The 15,857-nt window shown below is 42.3% G+C and overlaps 1 protein-coding gene across 1 annotated transcript in view; it reads right to left on the bottom strand.

Annotated features, from left to right (window-relative positions):
- Window positions 1-15,857, bottom strand: part of DLC1 (DLC1 Rho GTPase activating protein) — a 418,348-nt gene that overhangs the window by 328,532 nt on the left and 73,959 nt on the right. The window lies entirely within an intron of this gene.

The raw sequence follows: 15,857 nt of genomic DNA on the forward strand, positions 1-15,857 counted from the left end.
ACCCCTGGTTTTGATAAAAAAGACAAAATCCTTGAACAAACTCTAGAAAGGTTCACTAATCATTTAAAGGAACGTAAACACTTCCAATTCCAGAGAGACCTACAGGAATTTAGGGAGGAAAAAGCTTACGACTTTGTTAATACCCAACAACAGCAATATCAACAGACCAATAGGGGGCCGAGGGAATCTGACCCTTCCACATCAGAGAGTGAAACAACAGACTCTGAAAGAGTGGGCCCTTTCTTTGGTGGTAGTGGTGGGAAACAAAAATATAGGGGAGGAGCTAGAGGTAGAAATAGAGGCCGTGCTAGAGCCTCTTCTAATAGTGGCAATAATTTTTTAGCCAACAATCCCCCCATTTCCCGCTACATGCTGAGGGGACAAAAGGATTAGTGAAGGGAAGTAATATGGATAGGCTACAAATCATAAACCTATCTGAATACATTTTGAGTGCATCAGAGAGTACATTATTGGAAAAGGGACTTTCCTTTGTCCCCACAGTTAAATTTGACTCATTTTCTTGGATAAAGGATCTCAATTTATTTGCTCGCAAGCTCAAATGGATCAAATTCTTCAAACACCATAATAGAAAAAAATGCATGGAATTGGGGTTAGAAGAGTCTGATATGGAAGGCCTTGTGGCCTTAGAGGGGTTACTAGAGGAATCTGGTAGAACCCCAGGTCTAGGTCCTTTCACCAATCTAAAAATGAAGAGTAGAAAGTTGCCACCTATAGGAGACTTTACCAATGTGGATTTATTTGTGGAGATGGTGGGAGATGAGATCAAAAATCTTAGTCAGGATATTAGGGGCATAGATAACAACTTGTCTTGGTCCGAACGAGTAGCTCTGACCACTTTAGAGAAAAAACAAAATATTGTTCTAAAGGCATCTGATAAAGGTGGGAACATCGTGGTCATGAGTAGGGATGATTATAAAAAAATGTGTGAGGACATTTTACTCAACCCTGACTGTTACACCATTTTAAAGGACAACCCCACAGCACTATTCAAGAAAGAGTTGCTGGGCATTCTGAGTGATGCAAAGAGCAGATCTTTGATTAGTGCGAGTGAGTTTGGGTTCCTGTTCCCACAATTTCCCATCATGGCGTGTTTTTATAGCCTGCCCAAAATCCACAAAGGGTATCCCCCCTTACGTGGCAGACCCATTGTTTCAGGCATTAATAACTTAACTCAAAATGTGAGTACATATGTTGATCAGGTGTTGCGCCCTTTTGTCTTGAGTCTCACATCATATGTACGTGACACTATGGATGTCTTGAAACAGATTGACGGTATTTCTTTGGAGAAAGACACACTCCTGGCTAGCCTGGATGTTGAGGCGTTGTATTCATCCATACGTCACAAATTGGGTTATAAGGCGATCGAGTACTTCCTTGGATCAAGAGGCACTCAGTTTGCAGCCCATAACCATTTTGTTTTGCAGTTATTACAATTTGTTCTTGAAAAAAATATATTTATCTTTGAAGACAAGATCTTTCATCAGCAATGTGGCACGGCAATGGGGAGCCCTGCTGCTCCCACCTATGCAAATTTATTTCTTGGCTGGTGGGAGGAGACAATTGTCTTTGGGGACAACTTTGCCAAATGGACTTCATCCGTTGGATTATGGATTAGATATATTGATGACGTGCTGCTTCTCTGGAACTCTACAGCAGAGGAGTTCCATAGTTTTGTAGCAGCCCTCAATACAAATGATGTAGGGCTAAAGTTCACATGTGAACTCAGTGAAAAAGAATTGTCTTTTCTGGATTTGAAAATTATAAAAACAGAAGAAGGCACAATTCGTACCAAGGTACACCGGAAAGAAACAGCAACCAATAGTTTCTTGCAATGGAATAGTTGTCATCCTTATCCCCTCAAACGTGGCATTCCGAAAGGCCAATTTATGAGAGTACGTAGGAATTGTAGCTCTATGGGTGATTTTGAGTGCCAGGCCCAGGAACTCAAAACAAGATTGAAGGATAGAGGTTTCCCCAAGAGTGTAATCAGGAAGGCCTATGAGGGAGCAAGGGACGCAGACAGGCAATGTCTCCTGGTTCCTAAAAAACGTAAAGAAGAACAAGTTACGAGACTCATAGGCACCTATGATTCTAAACAAAATGATATTATGCAGATCCTGAAAAGGTACTGGCGTATTCTCAGTTCTGATATAGATTTGGTAGATCAGATCACACAGTGGCCTTCTGTCACGTATCGGAGAGGGAAAAACATTAGGGACAGAGTCATGCACAGTTGTTTTGACCCCATTACACCTAGGGGTACGTGGCTGGATAGACAAATACCAGGCACTTTTAGATGTGGTAGCTGTAAAGCTTGTGATTTCATTCTCAAAGGGAATAGCTTCACCAGTGTTGCAACACAGGAAAAATACAACATTCGGGATTTTGTCAATTGCAAAACAGCGGGGGTGGTTTACCTAATTACATGCCCATGCCCCCTAAATTATGTGGGCAAAACAGCACGACAATTTCGACGCCGGATAAGGGAGCATGTTGGAGATATTATCCATGTTAGGGACACCCCAATATCTAAGCATGTGCATGCTAAACACCAAGGCCATGCAGCATGTTTAAAGTTTCAAGCAATTGAACTCATTAGACCCCCAAAAAGAGGAGGTGACTGGGACAACCTAATTCTACGCAAAGAAGCCCAATGGATCCATAGACTGGCATGCATACAACCAGCGGGTTTAAACGAGCAGACTAATTATACGTGTTTTATTTAATATGCAATACCATTCCCCTTAAGGTGGCCAAATTTCACCTTGGGTTGCCTGTGTGGGTGGGTGGGTTCCATTTGCATAGTGCACTATGTTCGATATGGCCATATTGGCCAGCCAACATATAAAGAGATCTTTTGTCAGTTTTTTCAAATGGGAGGGACTCAGTAATCTTGTCCACCTAATATGTGTTTATTAACTTAAGAGTTGCTTTGTGAGGTAGTCCACTTGCGGTGGGTAACTGTCCCGCAAGACATACTTACAAAATAAATTATCGTTTTGCGCTTACCTTCCTCTTGCTTGGCAGTCAGGGCGACACGTCCTTGGCTTCTACTGCGCCTGCGCGTTCGGCATGATGCGGTCGATGATGACCCCTGGCTGTCAGCTGACGGCGGGGGGTCACATGGGCAGGTGTCACGAATCGAGAGGGTGTTGTGATTGGTCAGTTCATGTATCGCCGCCAAATACGAGGGGTGGAGTTTAGGTGTTTATAGTAACCCAGCGCCTGCAATGAAGTATGCCGTTGACATCGATACGTGCATCTTCCCGTGATGCACAGCAGAATATCTGCTGTTGAATATTATTATCGCTGGTGATGAGGCCAGAGTTACCAAGATACGTTCCCCTGAGGATGAGTATCTGAAACGCGTAGGGTCGTTTATTGTATATGGAATGTCTGCATAGGGGACAGTAACATTGTGTTACACCCAGCGCTAGGAGATCCGGTGATTTATTTCGGACACTGGTGCTTCTTTTGGGGATTGTACTATTGTTGTGCCCAGGATATATGCTGGTTCCAGACAAATATTGTTACAAACACTGAGATATATCTATCATAATACTCAGTGTTTTCTGTTTAATACATTTTTTAATTTTCACGGTGGGGCTCATTTCACAGTGGTGTGTTACCCCTATTTTTAAAACGAGTTACTATTAAAAGGTATATTTTACTCAGTTGTCACTTCAGTGAACCTTCTAATTTTTTCATATTGTGGGAGCACAATTATATTTATATCAATTTATACAGTGAATTTAGATAATTACTCTAATACCATTTAAACACAACTCTCGACAAATTGAAACCAACATAAACTCTTCATCATGACCAGTGATACAAAATTAACCAGAGCACAAATGGCAGCTAAGGTCTTTTCTAGAGAAATATATTCCAGCCACACAAACTAGACGGTCAGCATCAGCCATGATTAAGGACGCTTGCAGCGTCTGAAACGCGTAGGCTTTCTACATCACCGATATTTTTTCCTCACACTACCAGGATTTCACACTCTCTACCTAAGTCCTGATTTTTAATCAAATATTTTTTGTCCATTAAACTTGGAACTTCGTTCCATTTTATTCTACAATCCACGCTGGATCCAACCCTCCTTTCCTTCATTGTTGTCCATTTATCGTGTGCCGACACGAGGATCCGTGCAGGATGACCTGAGTCATATGTACATATAAGGTGAGCTGGAGGTCTCTCTCTCTATTTTTGAGTATAATGGTTACTCAGATGCCTCTATACAGTATAATGCCCCCTAATAAAGGACGCAGATACAGTTGACACCGGGACATACCACCGACCAGATAGCGGGACACCGCCCGGAATCCGGCACTGGCCTGCTGAACCCGGGAATGTTGGGAGGTATGGTTTTCTTATTGGGGCCTCCTCATTTCTGTAGTTGACAGTATTGGGATAGGGGTTAGTGTTACAGAGCCTTTCCCACATCTATACACTTGAATGGCGTTTCATTTACGCATCACCACAAAAATCCTTATTTCCCCATGGCATTCTACAGATTCCCTGCCATTCTCCGATAGGTTTCATTTGAAGTCTGTGCTGACTCATACCTTTCTTGGCAGAGGTGTTATGAGCCCACAGGAGACTACATAAAAAAAATAACTCTTTCTGTTGTTTCTTTTACAATATTATAGTTGTATAGTTTTCAGATTTTGTATTTGGTCTGTTGATTGTAAACTATTCTTTGTTTCCGTCTAAAAAATGATAGTGGCCCCTACACCAACCTTGATCCAGCCCTGTTTGTCGTTCACCAACTAATGGCGTCATATAGTCATAGATGTAAAAAGTATATGGAAGAGGTGAAACTGGTTCATTTAATGTATCGCTTGTCACAGTAAATGCTTGGTCAATGAAACTGGACTGGCCTGCAGAGCCCAAGTTTACGTTGTAAAACACCTATGGCATTTGTCCAAACTGCGAAAAAGTCATGGACTCAGTATGTGTGATAACTAATGTCCATGTTCTTGATACGGCCAAGGAATGTGTTTTTCTGGCCCCCATTGGGCACTTTAGTGCCACTTTACAGTTCTTTGAATTCCATTGCATTTCTGATTATCATTGTAGTGTACTTGAAACACCCTACATGATAACTGTGTTCCCTATTGCAATGACTTCTTCCGCTAAGGCACCACTCCTTGACAAAAGGCATGGATTTTCTCTCACCTAATGCTACATGTGTACTGCAGTGGATGAACTTACGACCATCAAATCAGTAAAAGCCTTTTGTGCTTCTTTATGGAATGGAATAGCAACCCGAAGCTATGCATCCACAACCTGACCGAATGATACCAAATTCAGGCTGTCTTACAGACAAGTCCCATCTACTATTAAGGCAATCCTAACAAAGTTAAAGATGAGTTTATATAGTTAGATTGACGTAATTTATACTAATATTTTACCTATCAGGGTATGTTCACACGCAAACGTAAAATACGTCTGAAATTACGGAGCTGTTTTCAGGCGAAAACAGCTCCGGAATTTCAGATGTTTTTGCAAGTGCACGTGTTTTTCGCAGCGTCCATTACGGACGTAATTGGAGCTGTTTTTCAATGGAGTCAATGAAAAACGGCTCCAATTACGTCCCAAGAAGTGACATGCATTTCTTTGACAGTGGTGCGTAAAAAAAAAGCCTGTATGCACACAACACCATAAGACCTATTGAATTCAATAGGCAGATGTTTGCTGACGGTTTGGAGCCGTTTTTTTCGGCCGTAATTCCAGGCAAAAAACGCCTGAATTATGTCCGTAAATAGGGCATGTGAACATACCCTTACTATTTCCCAATTCAACCCACATAGAACAAAAATTTCATTGCTCCATTACATTTTTGATCAAATGAAAATGCAGACTGGGGGCAAACAGTAATTAAATGGCCCAGCTGCAGACGCAACATGTGCAATGCGCCATCACTTTTATGATGGGCTGTAATTTTGTTTGTACCTGTACTAGAACACCTACAAAAGGACACTTGTTCAAATGAAATATTTTTTATCAAATCTGTTTTGCTTTGCAATATTTTCCTTTACCTTACATAATTAAAATATAATGCATCGCTGTTGGGCTTCCTTTTCTGTGGATTTCTACATTTATGTGAAAGTTTAGTGCTGCTAACCACATTTACACATTTTGTTAAATGAACCAAAACATGTACATGAATGAGTCTATGCATTTACAATTAATGCATCAGCATAGGGGACATGCTATAAATTCATTTTTCCTGGCAGAGGGATTGTAAAAGTAGCACTGCTACTAACTAATGAATTGATATAAAGACACTAGTTAGAACTTACTGTTTCTTTTAGGCACCTGAAACTTTGGAATAATTTGTAGGAACGTTTTAAGTCATTAAAATGGGCATAACTTTTTCCAGAGAAGGATTTAACTTAAATCATTTAAGGTCCTGATGTATTTTCTCTTTCCAAAATCCTTTTAAATTAGTAAAAAAAAATGGGTTGTATATACTTATAGTCATAATAATTCTGGAAACTGTAGAGTTCACAATTGTCCATTGATACATACAATAGTATGATCAACTTGTATTGCATAAATGGAGGAAAGCTATACCTAAAGTAACATTTACATGCACCACCTTTGTAAATGAACAAATTTGATTGTTATAGCATATTGCTAGGTTATGTAATAACATTGTGATTTGTTCCAACCTGATCCGGAGAACGAAGGGACCTAAGTACCTTCAGCTTTTTCCCCCCATAGCGGAGCTCCCATCCACGCATTGTGCAGTAAACGATGTTGAATGGGGCTGTAGTTGTAGTTACTTGCACAGCAAATGGATGAGAACACCACTATTTGCTATGTCATTATATTAATAATAAATAAATAATCTTGCAGTTTTCACTCTGGCCACTGAGCCTCACAATGGACTGACACTTCCTGTTCTGTGGAGATCACTTCTCAGCAGTCATCTCCTCATTATCACCACAGGCAAGATTACAAAGAAAGTAAATACCTTGATATAGATAACTAGATAATGTAGGATTCACCATTAACAATAGGTGATGGACACAGCTCCCCTCCTCCCCCTCCCTGCACAATGACCTCTGCACAGGTCATAAAGCATGCCTATAATACTCTCCCATAGAAATCAATGTGTCCCCTCCGGTTCACAGGTTCCTATGGTCCATGTGGCTCATGTAAAAAATATCTCTAAATGCTGTAACAGCAGCTCAGGCAACATGACTGCCCTATAATCATGTACAGAAAATGGATAAAAAAAATCTACAATCAAAAAATAAAATACAGATTAGAAAAAAAGATTATTTTTCACTATGTGGTTTTCATTAGGAAAAAAATATATAGGTGATGTATTACATTTAACTGTCGCTGCAGCCCCGTCATTCTGAGGATCTGTGGGGGTTACAGCAGACAAACATCACCGATTAGTAAGTGATGCTGATATGCCATCCCTTCTTGTGGTGGGAAATAAGATATGACTGCTTTATTTTAAAAGAAAAGACGGACTCTTAAGAAATAAAAATAATTACATCTATTTATATATTTTATTGCAAAGGTGGCCATATACATTAAATTATGTTGGCCGAACCCGAACCCACTGATTTCAGCAGGACTGGCCAATTATCTAATATGCAGTGGCGTAGCAATAGGGGTCGCAGTTGCGACCGGGCCCCTAAGCCTGGGGGGCCCACGGGCCCCCGTTGCCATACAGCATGCTTCCTAAATAAATCTTCTGTGCCGTGAAGCCGGCACTTCCTGGTTACGGTCACATGGTACACTTTGTGTATCATGTGACCGTGTTGTCACGTGACACGTCTTCCAGACAGAGCAGTGGAAGTCGGTGCGGAGGACTCCAGGTAAGCTGCAGTCTGTAATGTAATGTAATGTGTTGTGTTGTAATGTAATGCCTTGTAATGTATTGTGTTGTATTGTGCTGTTTGTGGTGGAGAGGGGGGGCATTAAATCACAGCCCCCCTCCTCTCTCCACCGCAAACTGCACAATACAGTATAGTAACACATGACTATGAGAGCGGGGCTGCGGCTGTGTAATACAGTCACTGCCCCGCTCCTGAGACATGACATGTGCGCGCCGTCAGGCTGATGCGATGCGGCCGGCGCTGCACTAATGATCTGCGGCACTGAAGACAGAACATGGCGGCTGCACTACAAAACACCCCCATGTTCTGTCCTCAGTGCCTGAACCTCCGCTCATTAGTGCAGCGCCGGCCGCATCTCCTCATACTGACCGCGCGCGCACTTCCTGTCAGGAGCAGGGCAATGGCTGCATTACACAGCCGCAGCCCCGCTGGCGGAGATCAGAGAAACCACTCATCTCCGCCGTTCTCCTGAATGCTGCGATCACAGCTGACTGCAGCATTCAGGGGAAAATGAGAAAGGGGGATGCCCCTTGGATCGCGTCACAGGGAATTCCTGTGACGCGATTGAGGGACATACCATATATGGGCAGACAGCCCAGGGTCCATTGAAGGCATATTTCCTGTTATTAAGGCATACTTAGGTATGTCCTAACAACTGCCTGTGTACTATCAGTACTCAGGCTAATGTACTGGCATATATCTGATATATGCCAGTATATTAAAGTTTAAAAATAAAGTAAAAACAAAGTAATTTTAAATAAATAAAAAAAATACACATACACCTTTTTTACAATAAACATTAAAATAAGTCTCAATACATAAAATATACATATAATCGGTACTGGCGCGGCCGTAATAACCTGCACAACGATTTTTTTGCATCATTTATGATGTGTACGCTGTAAAAAAATAAAATAAAAACTGCTTTCTATCACTTATTGTGGGGCACGAGGTGCGATGATGAATTTAACCTCCATGTGCCTCACATTAATAGTAATTAACCCCATCATGTACCTAACATATTAACCCATTATGACTGAGAAACATGATGGGGTTAATTACTATTAATGTGAGGCACATTCAAAATTCATCACACCACGTGCCTCACATTAGAAAACGAAAGAACTTTTTTTTTTAATTACTTTTGGCAAAGTAAACGAAGTATCGGTATCGTAGTGCAAATTTTGGTATCGTGACATCCCTACACTGTGGGTCGCGTCCCCCTGGGGGTTCGTGTGAAGACCTCCGCGGGGTCGCGAGTCACTCACCGAGGTCCCGGTTCCATTCAATCCTGGAGCAAGGAGCTGACATCTCCTTGATCCAGCATTCACTGTGCCCTGAGCGGCTCAACGCAGGCAGGCGGGATGTAGCGACATCATCGCGCCTGCCTGCGCTGAGTCACTCATAGCACAGACCGGAGGAGGCGAGGGATCCTCCACCGGATGTGGGAACGGGTATAGGTAAGTAATTATGCTATTTTTCTATTATGCACATATGGGGGCATTATACTGCATGGGGGCTGATATTGCGGGGGGGGGGGCATTATACTGCATGGGGGCTGATAAGATGTGGGGCATTATACTGCATGGGGGCTGATAAGATAGGGGGCATTATACTGCATGGGGGCTGATATGGGGGAATCATACTGATATGGGGAGCATTATACGGTATGGGGCTGTTATGGGTGGGCATTATGCATTATACATTATGGGGCATTATACTGTGTGGGGGCATTATACTATGGGGGCTGTTGGGCAAGGCGTCAGGGCATAGGCGCGTGCAGGGGTCTGATGATGATGGTGGTGTTGGGGAGTGGTAGGGGGGCCCAAGCTGATTTCTTGCACCCGGGCCCATGAGCCTTTAGCTACGCCCCTGCTAATTATTTTTTTTTTAGTTAAACAGTTAGTGTATAAGTGATTAAACATTGTTCTAATTTTTTTAATTTTTTCACGAGTCAGGAAATATTATAAATTAGATTCTAATTTATAACATTTCCCAGTGCTGGTCACTAGATGGAGCAATTCCCAAAATTGCAGCATTGGCATGTGGTAAAGCAACCACATTGCTTTATGCTGCAAAATTTGAGAAAACTCACTCGCTCTAGTGAGCTCACAGAATCCCCCCTCCTTTATCCTGGCTAGTGCCAGGAGAAAGGAGGGGATTGAACGGTCAAACCTCCTACACTGTGTGTCGCCATTTTTTGAGCTAACACACAGTGTAGTAGGTTTACATACAGTAGTAAACACACAGTAAAACACGTACATACACAGACCTAACTTACCTGCTCCTGCCACCGCCGCTCCCTCCGGTCCGTCCGGTCCGTCTGCTCCCTCCGCTCCAAGTGCACAAGTCCGGAAGCCGCGACTGGAAGTAGTAATCTTACTGTCCGGCCGTGGCTTCCGGTCCACAAGAAAATGGCGCCGGACGTCGCTCGGCCGAAGACCTTCAATTTGGACTGTGTGGGAGCGGCGCATGCGCCGTTCCCACACAGACGGCGTGCAGCATAGTGGATGGAACGGGCCCCGTTCACATTCACTATGGGGCTGTATGTGCCGTATTCCATGTCTGTATGTGACGCTAATCGACACATACAGAGATGGAAAAAAAAATGGCAGCCCCCATAGACAAGAAAAAGTGAAAAAATAAAAAAAAGTAAAACACAAACACACAAATAAATAATTTTTTTTTTAATAAAACACTAAAAGCAAATTGATATAAAAAAATATTTTTCCGCGACACTCGTCCTTTAGGAAACAGATGTCAGAGAAAAGAAGGATTGGACTTGTTGGATTTCAACATGTCTGATCCTTTTGTTTGCAAGGAGATAAGTCACTTCTAGAGGTGTCTGGCAACGGCTTACTCCTCCCTTTTAAGAACACATGCACGCTCGGGTCTGGAGGAATAGCTGTTGGCTAAATGAGCGTTCAACCAACAGCTAGCTAAAATGCATGGCCAGTTTAACATGGACTTATTTTGCCACTTGTTTGCCCATTAATCAATAACAAAAAACAAAAACGTAAAGAAAATAGTGATGTACATAAAAAAAATGTTTACAACTATATCTGCCCATGTTCTTTCATTTCCTACACCTTTACTATTGCTAAGGTCAATTTCAACTGCACAGAATGTAATGGTCATGTTATTAGAACTATGTCTCTGACACGTGAAAAGATGGTTCTGTATCACTTAATGTTGTGTTGTCTAAACTATGACAATGTAAAGATATGGAAAACTGGATCTCATACACATGTCCAGACATCATTGTGAGGAGTTGAGCTAAGAAAGTTGTAGACTAGTATGACGGCATTTCTCAATGTCTCATTTACACCCTATGTTTCCTGGCTGAGCCATCCTTCATACCTGTTGCCCATGTTTTCTTACTTCTGCAAACTTCGTAAAAACATTTTGAAGGAAACACAGAAGAAAAATAATGTAAAGTAGAAACGAAAAAAACCTCAAGAAATAAAATATGGGGTAGCTTTTTCATGGGCATTTTTTTATTCTTGCCTGAACTTTGTAGAGTTCTGGAGAAGACTTCTGTTGTCTGTTTATGTGGAGTACATGTTCATGATAGATTGCCAGTAACATATGGCTGCTGTCTAATTTTAGATGACACAAGCATAATTCCTTGTATAAACAGACAATGCTTGGTAACACCCAGACTCCTCGAAGGGTAAAGTCAATGTCTCTCATACACTCCAGAGAATGAACAGCTCTAATGAATCATTTTAATTAGGACAGACAAGTACACCTCTGTACACTCTACATAAATCAGACATACACAGTCAACCTAACCAGAATGCCATTAGCTAGAAGAGCATAGCAAGAGGGATGAGTGTTTTTTCTTGTACAGAAAAAAGATAGATGGCAGGCTAGAAGTATTCTAAAAAAATACTAGTTAGAGGATATGTTTTATAGGTGTTTAAGATGAACCTCTATTTTAATTTAACTCAATGCAGATTGCAATTATTTTCATATATAAGCCACTACTGCGCTAATAGGGCTACACATGTATTGTCTGTAATCTAAAAACCATTAGAAGCAAATTTTTCAGGCTTATGCAAGTGTAATGCGATAATGTTACCAAGAATGCCCATGATCAGTCAACTTTGGGAGATCTTAAAGATGCTATCCAGTTGACATAAAAAAATAACAAGAGTCTCTCGACAATGAGATCATGGTGTGGGGCGATGTCACTCATTGTCCTGGCTGATAGAGTAAGGTTATGTGCAGGTCCCATAGGGCATATAGATAGGGGTCTAAACTGGACAACCCCTTCAAATATACCATGTTGTGGACCTGTATTTATTTGTGTTCTCATGTTCTACTTTTTACTGTGTTCTTACTTTTACTTCTCTATGAGGGCTGCCATTTTTTTTTCATCTCTGTATGTGTCGATTAATGACACATACAGAGATGGAATACGGCACATACAACCCCATAGAGAATGCGAACGGGAGCCATTCCATTCTCAGAAGCGTACGCTGTCTGTGTGGGAACGGCGCACAGACCAAAACGAAACTCGTTCGTAGAGCGAAATCCGGCGCCATTTTCATGTTGACACAGCCGCTGACGGACAGTCAGATGACAACTTCCGGCCATATGTTCAGGCGCAAGGAATAGGAGCGTAGACTAGCGGAGGCGGCGGCGGCAGGTCATTTATTTTCGTGTATGTGATGTGTGTATTATGTTCGTGTGATACTGTCTGCTGAGCCCTGTATCTAATCCTCCCACACTGTGCAGTCGCTAAGAAAATGGCGGCACACAGTGTAGAAGGTTTGAAGATTCAAACACTTCCTTCTCCTGGCACTAGCCAGAAAAAGGGAGGGGGGATTGTGTGAGGACACTAGAGAGAGTGTATCCACCCCAAATTTGCAGCATAAATCAATGAGGTTGCTTTACCACATTGACCATGCTGCAATTTTGGGAACTGCTCCCTCTAGTGCCCAGCAAATGGAAATGTTATAAATTAGAATCTAATTTATAATATTTCCTGACTTGTGAAAAAAATAAAACAATCTGTAATCACTTAAATAATAATTGTTTAACTGAAAAAAAATAAATAAAATTCTAGCGACACATTCCCTTTAAGCAAAACTAGTGTTGTACAGGAACTGCTGAAGCTTGTCATGGGTGACACATAGATCTCCATAGACTCAAGTAGAGAATGCGTGTCACCAAGTCTAATTCACACTGCTGTTAAGCAACCAACCCAGTCTGATATATAGAGATAGAAGCAGCAAGAAAAATAACAGGTGAGAGACTGGAACATGGAATACCATAATGGGCCAGGAAGCGATGTTTATTCACACTCCCGACTTTGGTAAAGTTTGCTGTCAGTATGCTGTCATTCACAGCATGATCTCGCGAGATCACACTGTGCAGCGATTAAGTCCCACACAAACTTTACCGAAGTGTCGAGAGTGAGAATAGACATTGCGTCCTGGCTGGAAGCGATGTCTATTCACTCTCAAGACACTTCAGTAAAGTTAATGTGTGAGTATGTGTGAGTATGTGACTGCACATCATGATCTTGCAAGATCACGCTGTGCTGAGTACAAATGGACATGAATGGAGAGAAGTGTATGACGCTGATCGGTCAGCGTCATACACTTCTCTTTACACCGCCCACTTGGTCAAAAGTTAAAAAACGCCCAGTTAGCATTAATCTAAAATAGGTCATAACTTGCGCAAAAATGATCGTTTTTCAAAATAAAAGCCACTGTTGTTATCTACATTACAGCGCCGATCACATTATGTAGGAGATAGGGCAGTTATAATCTGGTGACAGAGCCTCTTTAACTTAAATGCAGTAATTCCAACCCTTTTTACCAAGGAGAATTAACTGAGCAAAGATTCTGTGGTAAACCAATAACTAACCCATCCCTACTGTAAAGACAATCATTTTTGCTGTTACTGTGCTCTTCAACCCTTGACTAGGTTCCAAGGATCACCATGGCTCTATTGAACTCTAATTGGAAAACACTACTTTAATGAGTCTCTACAGAGCTCATTCAAAGAAAAGAAACCATACCATGGATACAAGCTCTTCTGGAAAAGGCCAGATTGCCAACCTGCAAATAATATATTCTCAAATAACATTGTAAAGGATCTGCCAGACACAGCTTCTGTGTCGACGCCCGTGATTAATCAGTCTGCATCTGCTCCTAGGTCTGATAGAGTGACTCGATCTGCTACCACTCAGGCTGGTAAGCTGAGGAGTGGGAGAACCTATCACAGCCTGGCCAGACGGAGCTAGCTACCGCCCTCAGTCTATTTATACCTTCATTTCCTGCTTTTCCTTTGCTTGTGATTCTGTCTGCTGCTCCTGCTTGTACTATTGACCTCTGCTTCAATTTGACCCTGGCTTTACTGACTACTCTCCTACTCTGCGTTTGGTACCTCGCACACTCCTGGTTTGACTCGGCTCGTTCACTACACTTGTTGCTTACGGTGTTGCCGTGGGCAACGGCCCCTTTTCCCTTAGCTTCTGTGTACCCTCGTCTGTTGTCTGTCATGCACTTATTGAGCGTAGGGACCGTCGCCCAGTTGTACGCCGTCGCCTAGGACGGGCCGTGCAAGTAGGCAGGGACTGAGTGGCGGGTTAGGGCTCACCTGTCTGTCTCCCTACCCCGACATTACAAACATATTCTCAATTCAAGTACAGAGACCTAATAGACTTTCTGTCAGTGTATGATGGACAGCTCTAATACATTGAACTATTTAGGTAGTGTATTGTATTAGTATAGGGATTGGAGGTGCAGACCTTCAAGTTCCCTAGAGGGAAAAAATGTAATAAAAAGAGATCAAAAGTCGCTATTTACCCCAAAACGGTATAAAAAAACTACTGCCCATACTGCAAAAAACGTAGAATAAAGTTAATATATTATAGCATACGGTGAAAAGTGTAAAAAATGAAGAATAAAAACAAATGTCAAAATTGCTGGTTTTTGGTCACCTTGCTTGCCAAAAAAACAAATAAAAAGTGATCAAAAAGTTGCATGTACCCCAAAATAATACCAGTAAAACTACAGATTGTCCTGCAAACTATAAGCCCTCACACAGCTCCGTTGGCAAAAGAATAAAAAAGTTCTGACTCTCAGAATATGGCGACACAAAATGTGCAGTGTTCCAAAAATTCCAGCAAAAGCCCCAAACAGAACTATTACCAAGCAAAATCGCGCTCCAAAAAACAAATGGCGCTTCCTTATGAGACCTATGCTGTGTCCAAACATTGGTTTACTTCCTATCACGGTTCTCACCTGGTTTGTTTGTGGATCCTTGGTGTCGTCCGGAAGATGGTGCTAGTAACCCAGGGCAACGCTTGGCACAGCAGGTTTAGAGGCAGTCGGATGTATAGCCCAGAAGTCAGGACAGGCAGCAGCAGACGTCGTTACGGGTATCAATAGGTCAAGGCAGGCGGCAGGCAAGGATAGTCAAGTTCAGGCAGAGGTCAAAAACAGGAAATCAAGACAAAGGCCGAAGGCAAGTAAACAGGGAACCAGGGTACAGGGAAACTCACGGGGAACTTGGTTGAACAAGCAAGGATTGAGAGGAAGGAGGATCCTTAAATAGGAAATCTAGGAATTTTGGCATGCACTGGCCCTTTAAGAAGGAAAGAGTCAGCGTGCCCTCTAGTAGCTGCAGCCGCACATAGTGGATGACGGCCGTGGAGGGAGGTGAGAGATGCAGTTACCTGATGACGCCCAGAGCCTGCAGAGCATCCGGATCGGATAAGTGGAGCTTGGGACAAGCATGAGGAAATGGAGGGTGCAGAAACCAGAGCAGAGACCGTGGAACAGGCGGGGAACGGTGCGGCAGCCGTTACACTTCCACATATATGGCATTCCCATTCCCAGGAGAACCCGCTTAACAGTTTATGTGGTATTTGGCTTCAGTGGCACAAACTGGGCACAACATATTGTGCACTAAAATGGCATATCAGTATATAACGAAATAACACCT

The sequence above is a fragment of the Rhinoderma darwinii genome, chromosome 1 (genome assembly GCF_050947455.1).
Source record: "Rhinoderma darwinii isolate aRhiDar2 chromosome 1, aRhiDar2.hap1, whole genome shotgun sequence".
Taxonomy (NCBI): Eukaryota; Metazoa; Chordata; class Amphibia; order Anura; family Rhinodermatidae; genus Rhinoderma; species Rhinoderma darwinii.